The sequence below is a fragment of the Lampetra fluviatilis genome, chromosome 7, assembly GCF_964198595.1.
Source record: "Lampetra fluviatilis chromosome 7, kcLamFluv1.1, whole genome shotgun sequence".
NCBI classification, from domain to species: domain Eukaryota; kingdom Metazoa; phylum Chordata; class Hyperoartia; order Petromyzontiformes; family Petromyzontidae; genus Lampetra; species Lampetra fluviatilis.
In genome coordinates, this window is record NC_136281.1 from 17,355,614 (window position 1) to 17,367,187 (window position 11,574).

Below are 11,574 nucleotides of genomic sequence, written 5' to 3' on the forward strand. Positions count from 1 at the left end.
TAGGTGAAGGTAAGAAACTCACTAAAACGAACGTTTATTTAACCAGGTAAAGTCCACGATTGGCTTCTTTTCAAGAAGCCATCTGGCCACAAATGGTAGCTCGACGAATTGTCTTATCACGTGGAGATGTCGAGCTCTGCCCAGGTTCACGCAGACACGCGGGGCTGGGACATCACCAACACGATGTCGATGATGAAGGGATTCTGGACGCCGGTCAAGCAAAATAAGGGAGTGGAAGCCCACGGAGTGGAACGCGCGTGCGGGGTGATCGTTACATCGCAGAATCGTGACGGATGGCGGCGGCTAGAGGAGGCATTCATCCAGCAGTAGATTGACCATGGCTGATGAGGATGAACACCTCTACAGTGAGCTAAGAATGATAACGTTTTGGTGATTGATGGATCACAGTAATGATGATGATGATGACGGCGATGGCAACGGGCGACGTCTCCCGAGGAGATGGAGCAAAGAGATCCTGGTCCAGCCGAGTGTGTTTGTGTGAGCAGGGTCACGAGACCACGCTAAGTCTCTTTCGCAAGGAAGACCTGGGTCAACAAAACTGCAAAATGCAAAACAAATAGAGCGGAGGAACGCAGTGAAGAGAAATGCAACAACTGTCGCACTTGTGTGGATGGATGGGTGATGTATTGCAGGATTGTGAAAGGTGGCGGCGTCTTGGGGGAGGCCTTCATCCAGCAGTGGATCGACCATAGGTGACGGTGGCTGATGATGAGCCGCGTGTTCAGGAGGCTCGAGTGGTGCCCTGCTCCAGTTAACATTGAGCTGCTCATCGCCTGCCTCACAGTCCTACGCCGTGGTGGCAATGCAACGTCCCCTCTGGACGCGCGTGACTGTGATGGGTGTGTGGCAGTGCAAGTTCTCAACTCTTGTTGGTTAAACGTCCCCCCACCAACCAAGCCCACGGGCCCCCCGCGCCCCCCACACTCCAGCCGCGGCACCCCCTCGCCCGGGTTACTCGTGCCACAAGACACTCATCAAGTGTCCACGACTCTCGTCGGACACGCCGGCAAGTAGGCGATGCGTGTCATGCCGTGCATTGGTGTGTCTGTTGGCGTGAGCACGACATCGACGTCTTGATTGTGGACGGTGTTCGTGTTGATATCGCCGAAGGTGCGGCGCAGACGTTTCCTGTGCGTTGGAAATGTCTCCTGCACGGTATCCACGCCGCAGCCCCGCACCGCCCTTGCTAGGAGGCTGTCGCGCCGGACAGGTTGACAAGTGCTGGTGTCGAGGCGACGGTGAAACAGGTCACGCAGAGCGCGCTGACACGTAAAGTTCCGCGAATGCTTGACGAGGGAAAATACCAACCGACTTAGCAAACTAAATCATTACTGCACGCGAGCACTCCGCCCCCCCACCCCCCACGCACACTCGCTCCAGCGAGACCGCGGGGCCGCGCTCGGTAAGGAGAAACCGACCGTCGTGCCGTGGTAGTGATGATAATTTCCCAACAATGCCCGATTTACAGCGTGCATATTTGCTACGTTAAATGAAGGACATTGAGCAAAATGTTGTTTCTCGGATCGTCTTGTGCCAACGCGATGCTGCTGCACGCATCGCCTCGACCAGTGCATGGAAGGCTCCACAGCTGTTCACAAAGCACGTGTTATTGTGTCTCTATCTGATGGCAGAGGTCTCGTTGTGTTGTGAGTGAACGCCTGTTGGAATGTACGACTAAAACGAACGTGCAGGAGGAGTCTCTGTTCACGGACCGATGTCTTCAGACAGTATATAGAGTACTGCGACCCCTGGAGTTATTTCGCATTGCAGAGTTCGTCAATAGGATCCGATGCAATAGAGTGGCAGAGACCAGAGCTCCGTAGCTATTATCAATCTAAACGGGCGTTTGATTCGGTGGAAAATGAAGCTGTCATCCAAACTCTCGATCCAAAGACACGTAAATGGAGAGATACAATTAAATTTAAACAACCATCCAACCCGTGTTGAAAGAAGGGATCACTGCGATGATATGGCACGGAGGATAGCTATATATTTCCTAAGATTAATAGGACAAAGAGATACACTGTTACCAAGGTTGTTGGTGTTCGAAAATAGTTCTCGGAAAGATTAAGTTGTAGATATATAAAAGGCATACCTTGAGAAATTATCAGCCAAAACAGTTTTGCTGATGACAATCGTTGTAATGTGGCCCAAGAAACTCAGATAAAATAATTTCACACTTCCTAATTCGATATTTGAAATTGAAACGTAGACGCGGACAAAGGCGATGGAGCAGTGCATCCAAACAAATGCGCAAAGATGCACAGAGAGGTACACGTTTGAAATGACACCGAGCGATACAAAAGAGGAAAACGTGGATTATGAAGCAAACGCACATTGGGAAGATCATAATGACTTAAGAAAAGTGGGCTTCGGTAGATGATATATCGAGAAGGAATGCTGGCTGCTCAGAATTAGAATATGTATCTTTCCTGGCGAAATCCGATGAGCTATGAAGCTCTTTCTCACCTGATGTCCAGTCGGAGCGGTGAAGTAATGACGACCAAAAAATGAGACCAGGTCACGTGCAGGAGCAAGAAGGTTTGTGGCATCGCAGTGGATAGTCCATGGCTCACAAATGACATGTATTTAGAGCGTAATAGGTTCACGTGACATTCTGAAGTCACGTTTAACATTAACCGCAATGTTAATAAATAATAAACACTTGAGTTGAATCGTGACCCACAATCACGATCTGAAATTGAATCGCAGTAGGGGGCCGGGCGGGCTTTGGGACAGAGTCTGTAAATTGTTTCACCTCTACAGTTGAAGAAAGCATTTTAATTCCAGAAAACCTCACCGCTGTATTGCTGGAACCCGGGGGCAGATCGAAATTACGACATGATGATACACTTTCCCAAGTTGCCCATGTCAGGTCGGTTTGATAAGGGAAACGCAACCGCTGGTTGGATACCAAATCATTTGCATTGATCATTTGCATAAGATTGTACCTGCCACGGTCTTGTAAACACCTGGATGAGACTACTTGGAGGACACAATTAGGAGGATATTTTGTGGAGCGAGGCTGCACGTGGTGAACACAGTTAAATCGCTTGTTGACGGAACGTCCGTTGGGTCTCTGGTGCACTTGCGTTAAGATCCTGGGAACACTATTTATTCTTCTTATTTTATTATCATGCCATATTCATTATTCTGGGCACAGTAACATTCTCGACACATTTGTTAAGGTCCTCGGCAAAACACGGCAACACACAGCAGTCATTTAAAAAATACTCGTGTTACTGGCGATGCAGATGCTGTTGTTATCATGTTTATCGAGTATTTGCATGAATTAGGAGTTTCAAGGGAACAATCGTAGAACTTAGTCCACACATCGGTTACTGGGATGAGATTAGCAGCATTATCATCATCTCACTCGACTTAAGAATCCGGTTTACCCACGCCTGACTGAAACCAGAATTCAAAGCCAGGAAGTCCGAAGTGCCATCTCACTCGGCGTATGTGACCCGTCTACTTTGTATTGAAACAACACGCGTTGACATTTCAAATCGTGGGTTGATGAGCACTACAGGAGTGAGGTTTTACCGGCGTTAAGTTGCACACACATCAAGAGAAACATTACAGCGATTGCCTTGAAGTGAGCACGGGGTTAACCACCTCATCGGATTCGGGGTTTTCCACTGCTCGGGCATTCGTGACCCAGATTACCGCAAAGCAAATAACCTGGCTTTTTACTTCAACAATTCGGCACTTTGCGCTCAGCCCAACGATAAACCCGAGTGTCAGTAAACCCTCGCTCGTTCAACTGTGTTAACTGCAGCTTGTCTGAGTGAACTCTTTTTGGGAAATCTGGGCTTCACTGAACACTGTGGGGTTTCCAGAAAACCAATCGCACTCACCGTTTCTGAAGGCGTACAGCTGATGAAGCTTCACCCTCTCCGCTGGCCATATCTGGTGTAGAGAATCAAAAAACCCTATGCCAGCCAGATCAGGATGCCATCCAAACATTGTCAACTCTTGACTTTGGCCATTGCTGCGTCCATCCGATGTTGCTGGGTATTTTAATGTAACTTATCATCCTTCCTCCAGCAATTTTGAGAATATTTTAGGCGAAATTGACAAATCGCAGGAAAGATTATGCAAGTGGGGAAAAGTGACCTTTTATATTTCGCGACACATTCTGCATCGACATTTAGGTATATGGATGCTCCGAGCGAATTCTCCTCTTGAACACTTCACGCAGAAGTCACGTCAGGCTGACGACAGAGTTAGCCTGATAACTTTCATATAAATTGTCTCAAGGTTGTTATTGTTTGACTTGCATCCCACTCGGATGTTTGCACGCAGCGTTGAAATACGGTGTTTTTTCTGGAAGACTTCTGTTTTTTCCAGGATTTTTTTGTTGCGTGCAGTCACTTTAAGATGTTTCTTGTTCATGTTTTTGTTTTGTTGCGGTTGCACCCGACTCAAGAGCCGCATGGCTCACAGGGTTTTCCCTAATAAATTGACTGAACTACGGGAGTTACTCTGCGTGTGTGCGTGGGCCCACCAGGAGCGGTGCAATGTTGCACTCGCCGCACAGCCAGCCTGAGGGTTTAGCACGTGTAACACGTGCCACGAGGAACACGTGGATTAGGGAAATACACACAGGTTAAAGATGTCATTCAATTGCTTTCCATATCCACAACGCCAGCATTCTGAGAGGCAGTATTCAAGCGTGGAAGCAGGTCCAACTTTTTTTGTCGCTCACAGCCGCGCTTCCCATCTGCAGTAAAGCTAAGTCGGTTCTGCGCCCATCGCCTGTCCCGACCCACAACGACCAGCGTGCTGCAGTACGGTCAAACTATCATCACAACCGACATGGTGCAGAAATAACTTCATTCTGCAGATGATTATGTTCCTATTATTGATTTTGTAAAGTTGACCTTTGCTTCTGGGCCCATTCCCTTCAGCAACCCTCAGCGCGGTGAGCAGTTGTGGTCCAACGAACCTGTCCTTCCACGCCAAAAAGCAAGCGCACGTTTGACACATCCCGTCAGGTACACGGCCCTTCTTTTTGGGTGTGCAGAGTTGAACCGATGTTGATGAAATCGCGCACTCGCAGATATCCGTGTCGCCGATGGGATGCGTCAAAGAAACTCTGATGTGACGTATGGAGGGACAAGAAGGGTGTCGATATGGTATTGCCAGCCGTGTTTATATTGTCGTTACACGTGAAGGACAGGGCGTGGGGGAAAGCCTTCAGCCAGCAGGGGATTGACAAAGGGGTGCAAATTGCAGGGTTTAAAAAAAATATTCTTTGAAAAATTACTTTCGCATTAGCAGCGACCGACCCGACGCCCTTATTTTGGTTGTACGCGTGCGAATGAGCATGCATGCGTTTGTGAGAGAGGCATGCGTGTGTGAGAGAGGCATGCGTTTGTGAGAGAGGCATGCGTGTGTGAGAGAGGCATGCGTGTGTGAGAGAGGCATGCGTGTGTGAGAGAGGCATGCGTGTGTGAGAGAGGCATGCGTGTGTGAGAGAGGCAGTGTGTGAGAGAGGCATGCGTGTGTGAGAGAGGCATGCGTGTGTGAGAGAGGCATGCGTTTGTGAGAGAGGCATGCGTGTGTGAGAGAGGCATGCGTGTGTGAGAGAGGCAGTGTGTGAGAGAGGCAGTGTGTGAGAGAGGCGTGCGTGTGTGAGAGAGGCATGCGTGTGTGAGAGAGGCAGTGTGTGAGAGAGGCATGCGTGTGTGAGAGAGGCATGCGTGTGTGAGAGAGGCATGCGTGTGTGAGAGAGGCATGCGTGTGTGAGAGAGGCATGCGTGTTTGAGAGAGGCAGTGTGTGAGAGAGGCATGCGTGTGTGAGAGAGGCATGCGTGTGTGAGAGAGGCATGCGTGTGTGAGAGAGGCATGCGTGTGTGAGAGAGGCATGCGTGTGTGAGAGAGGCATGCGTGTGTGAGAGAGGCATGCGTGTTTGAGAGAGGCATGCGTGTGTTAGAGGCATGCGTGTGTGAGAGAGGCATGCGTGTGTGAGAGAGGCAGTGTGTGAGAGAGGCAGTGTGTGAGAGAGGCATGCGTGTGTGAGAGAGGCATGCGTGTTTGAGAGAGGCATGCGTGTTTGAGAGAGGCATGCGTGTGTTAGAGAGGCATGCGTGTGTGAGAGAGGCATGCGTGTGTGAGAGAGGCAGTGTGTGAGAGAGGCAGTGTGTGAGAGAGGCATGCGTGTGTGAGAGAGGCATGCGTGTTTGAGAGAGGCATGCGTGTGTTAGAGAGGCATGCGTGTGTGAGAGAGGCATGCGTGTGTGAGAGAGGCAGTGTGTGAGAGAGGCAGTGTGTGAGAGAGGCATGCGTGTGTGAGAGAGGCATGCGTGTGTGAGAGGCAGTGGGGGGTGGGAGTTGCAACGGTGAGCGCGCTGCGAAACCGGCGACCCGAATTCGATTCCCGCTCACGGCCGAAACCAGCGACAATTATCTGAATCGGTGCTGGGCCTCCTCTAGGTCGACTCAGCCACAAATGAGTACCTGGTACGATGTGTAAACATCGCCACCGGGGAGACAAAGGCGTCCGGGCGTGGTGCTGGCCACCCACCCCCTCGTGTGCCGTATCGGCCTTTATAGGCACTGCTCGCGAACAGCGCTTGCCCCGACAGTCTGTTCCATCTCTACTACGGGGGGCATCTTTATGTTTTGTTGTGAGAGCGGCAATTGCCGCTTGACTCTCTCACACACAGAGAGAGAGAGGGCGAGCAGGGGAACTCCCTGGCCCTGACGCCTCTTGTCGCATGCGGCTCTCTCGCTCGCTCGCATCACTCAGCCTCACCATGTCATCACAAGCGTTGCGGCCATGGAAATACCGCAGAGTAAAATGTGTCATCGCCTCGAAAGGCGATGTTAGCACCCAACGTGCCCAGCGCCCTTTTGCTTTCACTCGACTCTCAGGCGGAGGTCCCATCGTCACGACGGGACGAGGCATCGACACGCTCACAGATTATCTCTCTCTCTGTGAGAGCGCAGGCATTTCCCCTTCGTTTAAATTTGGACCGAAGCCTTTTTAAAATTAATTTCAGTGTTGGACATCTGTGCTCGATCTCTCCATTTCTGCCCTGCTGTAAACAGTGCGGGCATTTCCTCAAACGTCTTTGATATTTGTTATCTGTCGTTGCGTCTGCTCATGGCTTTCCATCGCTCTTTATAAGAAGACCACTTATAGCGGACTGACTTAGAATTCTGCATTAAAATGCTGTAGTTCTGTCATCTGATTCTATTCCAATAAAGTACAGCGTTGTCTACATAATGGGATCATCAATTCTTGCATCTCCACTTAACACAAGTTAATGTGGAGGTGTTGTGTTAACAACCCTGTAACAGTGGTCACAACCCATTGTTGTAGTGCGCAGTTCACTTTTGTTTGACGCGTAGCGAACAAGACGACGACGTGACACGCGCGACTCTGGGTATGGCGGCGCTTGCTGGATGTGTTCGCGCTGGGGAGAGACCCTGACGCCTCAGCCCAAGTGTTCAGTCTGACGAGGACATTGCTGGCGGCACGGAGGGGTCAGGGCAGGGAGACACGGGAGGGAGGAGACAGAACCAGGGCTGCTAGAAGCCGCCCGCCTCCACTTGGGAGGCAAGCTGTTTGGTGCTGGGGTTTGATGAGGGTGCAGGGAGAACACGTGAACTCCACATGTGATGTGCTCGTTGAGAAACACCGTTGCCAATGTTGATATATTGAGATAAATGCCGTAGTGTGACACACACACACAGAGAGCGCGCTCACGTTCAGGATACGTTGGACTCAACCGATGATGCAGGTTACACTTTAAAGGGCATCGGGTTGTGATGAACGGCAATTTGAGTGCCACCGAGCGTGAAACTGCATCGTTGTAATAATCATCGGTGGGCAACATTTGAAAATGACCAAAGAGCGTGAAGATAACGGTAATGATAGTATTTGAAATGCATCGGTGTGGCATGACATCTCTGCTGCGACGCGACAGCTGTTTGTTTGATTGTGCACCCATCGCTGCTGCACGTCTCCCGGCATGACGATGTCGCGACAACGCGCTCGAGGCGACGGGTGTTGTTGGCACGGCGGGGCGCGTGCCAGAGCCGCCAGGCAATTACGACAGAGACACGGAAAACCAGAAGTTATACCAGAAACACGCAACCCTTCCCGACAGTTTTACTTTAAAAGCAATCGTCATGAAAGACGAGTGCGACCTTTCACTTTCAGTCGCCTGGCAAAGCACTCCGCCCGCACGGCTGCGTGGCAAGCGGCGGGGAATTTCCCCATGCACAAGGAGCCTGCCACGCCGAGCCCCATCCCGTGAAGCGGCGCCCACGAAATCGGCGGCGGCTTCCCCCATGCTGCTGCTGATGCTGCTGCTGCTGACACCGTGCGTGGGCAGCTCATAGGGCAGCGAGGGGCTCCCTTGCGGTTGAGTGGGTGGCGGGCGGGCGGCCGCGCAGGGCGTCACAAAAAAACAAGGCTGACATTTTGTGGTACAACGTAGTCGACAGATTTAAAGAAACTTGTGCACGATTCTTATTCCTGCAGGGAGCCGGTGGCGAAATTGCTCACACGTTGCGCAAAGAAGCCGAGTTCAATTCCCGGTCACGGATAACATCCGTGGGTGGAATTTGATGTCTTAATCCATCCTGGTCTACACCCCCTCACCCACCTGCACTGACCGGTGTGGTGAAGTATGGTTAAATCACCACCATTACCTACACGACACAATGGCTGTAATTACACTGTGCAACAATTTTTTTTGTTCCTGGGTAGTAAGTGTTATTTTCTAATTGCTTATGCCTCAAAAGTACAGAAAATGGCTATTATTGCCCACAAACTTTGCTTTTGTGACCAGGACAGTGATCATTTAAAATTTACCTATTTTCCAGAACATTCCAGATAGATTCAGTGCTCAGTAAACTTGGAGTAACTTCTAGAACATTCTAGAACTTTCCAGTAATATAAATAGTAGTATAAATACAGGGGACTTAAGCCTACCAGTTCAGTTTAGTTCGAGCTGCCTAAGTGGATACATATCTGCATTTTCTGAAATGGCCTCAAGAGGTTGCAAGCATCCGGCAGACGCATTTTGCTATGTCTGCGGCCAATTTATCAAGACAAGAGCGAAAAAGTCCTCTGTGGAAGCATCTGCTAAGATGTGTGAGGCCGACAAGGCATATTTCGACATGCCTGTCAGGAATCAAGTCAAACCCTGGACACCTCATTTCACCTGCGAGCATTGCAAAAAAACTCTGGAAGGTAAGATGGACAATTGTTGCTCGGAATTTTATGTTATAAAATGTGTTAAATTGTTTAAAATTGTGAAGTTTTTAATTTTAAAATGTTTAACAATTTTCAATGTTATTGAAAAAATATATCATATGTGAAAAAATTTGCGAGAATCTCTTACAGATTAGTCATGGGTGAAATAAATTTATTTTTGTAGGTTGGTACAGAGGGGAAAAGAGAGCCATGAAGTTCGTTATCCCAAGAATTTGGTGGGAATCCACTGACCACTCAAGCAACTGCTACTTCTGCAAGGACAGTATAACGAGAACATGATGGGAGACTAAATTTGGGGGCTGTTTCGTGAAAGTGATTTCCAGTATAATCGTAAATCTCGAAAAACTAGTAACATCTAAATATTTTGTAGTAATTTTTGTATTACTTTAGTATAAATACATGTACATTTTTATTCATGTTTTTTTTTACTTTATATGAACGAAAATAAAAAAAATTCGCTCGTTTTCTCATTGAAAATAGGTAAATTTCAAAATATCACTGTCCTGGTCACAAAAGCAAAGTTTGTGGGGAATAATAGCATTTTCTATACTTTTTAGGCGTAAGCAATCAGGAAATAACACTTCCTACCCAGGAACAAAAATTGTGTGACATCGTGTTATTTATAGGCATTGCTGTAATTGGTTGACAGATCCCAGCAGTGAAGATGCTCCCCCTTCCACACACACGCTTTCTTGTGAAAGAGCCAACGCAGAAGATCGCTGGGTTCATTCTTTCACGAAGCTCGCGGTCCACCCTACATCGCATCCACTGCACAAACCATGCCAGATGCGGACATCCGATGCACAAGTGGAACATTTAAAACGGTCCGGTGTGCGACTGCGGTCATCCAGAACAGAACTGTGCAACGCGTAACGACGCAATTCCCGATCCACAAATACGAAGGAGACATCGCGGCGGCGACGATGTCGATACACTTCTACTTTTCACCGCTCCCGATGCGGTGACCTGGGCTTGATCACCTGGATGTGAGATCGAAGTCGTTGCTCTCATCGACATCAGCAGCCGTGCGACAGAAGAAGCAGAATGCCAACAAGGGAGTGGATACAGAAACAAATGGAAGACCCCAAAGCGGGACGATCCAATGAATATCAAGGGGAGCGATTGGTTGGACTGTCATCCCAGACACTGCACTTTCCTGTCGAGGTGTCAAAGACAGAACAAATACAAAAAACATTCCCACGAGCACACTTCTACTGATGTGTACCAATTTTAATTCCCCAAAGTGCAAACGACCATGCATCCAGTCAACAGTTACAAACTTGCTGGATCAGATGAAATCCGAGTTGGTATTTAACGAGGCAAGGCTTCCCCGTGGCGAGCCGCTCATCGTTACTGCCGCAAAAACTTTGCCAGCAACTCCTTCCAAAGTGCAAATTGTATCGAGGCGTGTACACACGTTTGTTGTCCAGCGTTTAAGCCATTTATTAGACTTCATTTGAGAACGACTTAAAGTTGAACAATGTTGTCTTATAGTACAAGATGTGATGGCGCGGATATAGTGACCAGCACGGCGATGCGGATAACGGGGGCGTCACTCACGCGGCGGTGTTGCAGAGGTGAGCTTAGAAGGATAGGACGGGACAAGCTATTTGGTTGCTCTGTTGGGCATAATTAGCAATTCAAGGGCCGTTCCATCCCCAAACCCTCTGCGACAACACAGCAGTACATCACGGCCAGAACCTGCCCTCACCTTGTGACTTACGAGTCACTGATAGTTTATTGGTTGCAAAGAAAACGATGTTTTTTTTCATTCATACCACCAGTTCAACCTAAAGCCCAATACACGAAGACTGTTTTTTACGTGAGGTGGTAAAGAAGGAAATATATGATACCACATGTGAGTTATGGGAAATATCTGGGAGCACCAGGTTCTCCTCGGTGCTGTCAAAGCATCTTGGGGGAAACGGAGCCACTGAAACTACCCAGCCACCTCCTGCTGCTGCTGCTTCACAAGGTGTCCAAGTGTTGACGCTGCCTCAGACCCACGTGGTCTCTTGTTACAGTACATCGGGTAACATTTTTGCTTCATGAATTGGAATTGTATCCAAGAGCGCAGTAGAAGTTTAACAAAGAAAACAAAAAGTGGTACATTGAGATATCCCAGAGATGTAATAAAAAGACATCCGTTGCACCTTGTCAGGTTAAAACAGCTTGCGCAGTCTTGCTGTGAGCTTGGCTGTGTGGAAGCACTGGAGTGGCTTGCATATTATACCGAGGGATTTCGCTAATTTAACCGAATGCATGGTAAACTAAGTGGAGACAGTGCAAAATAAAGTTGATTATTTTGCACTGA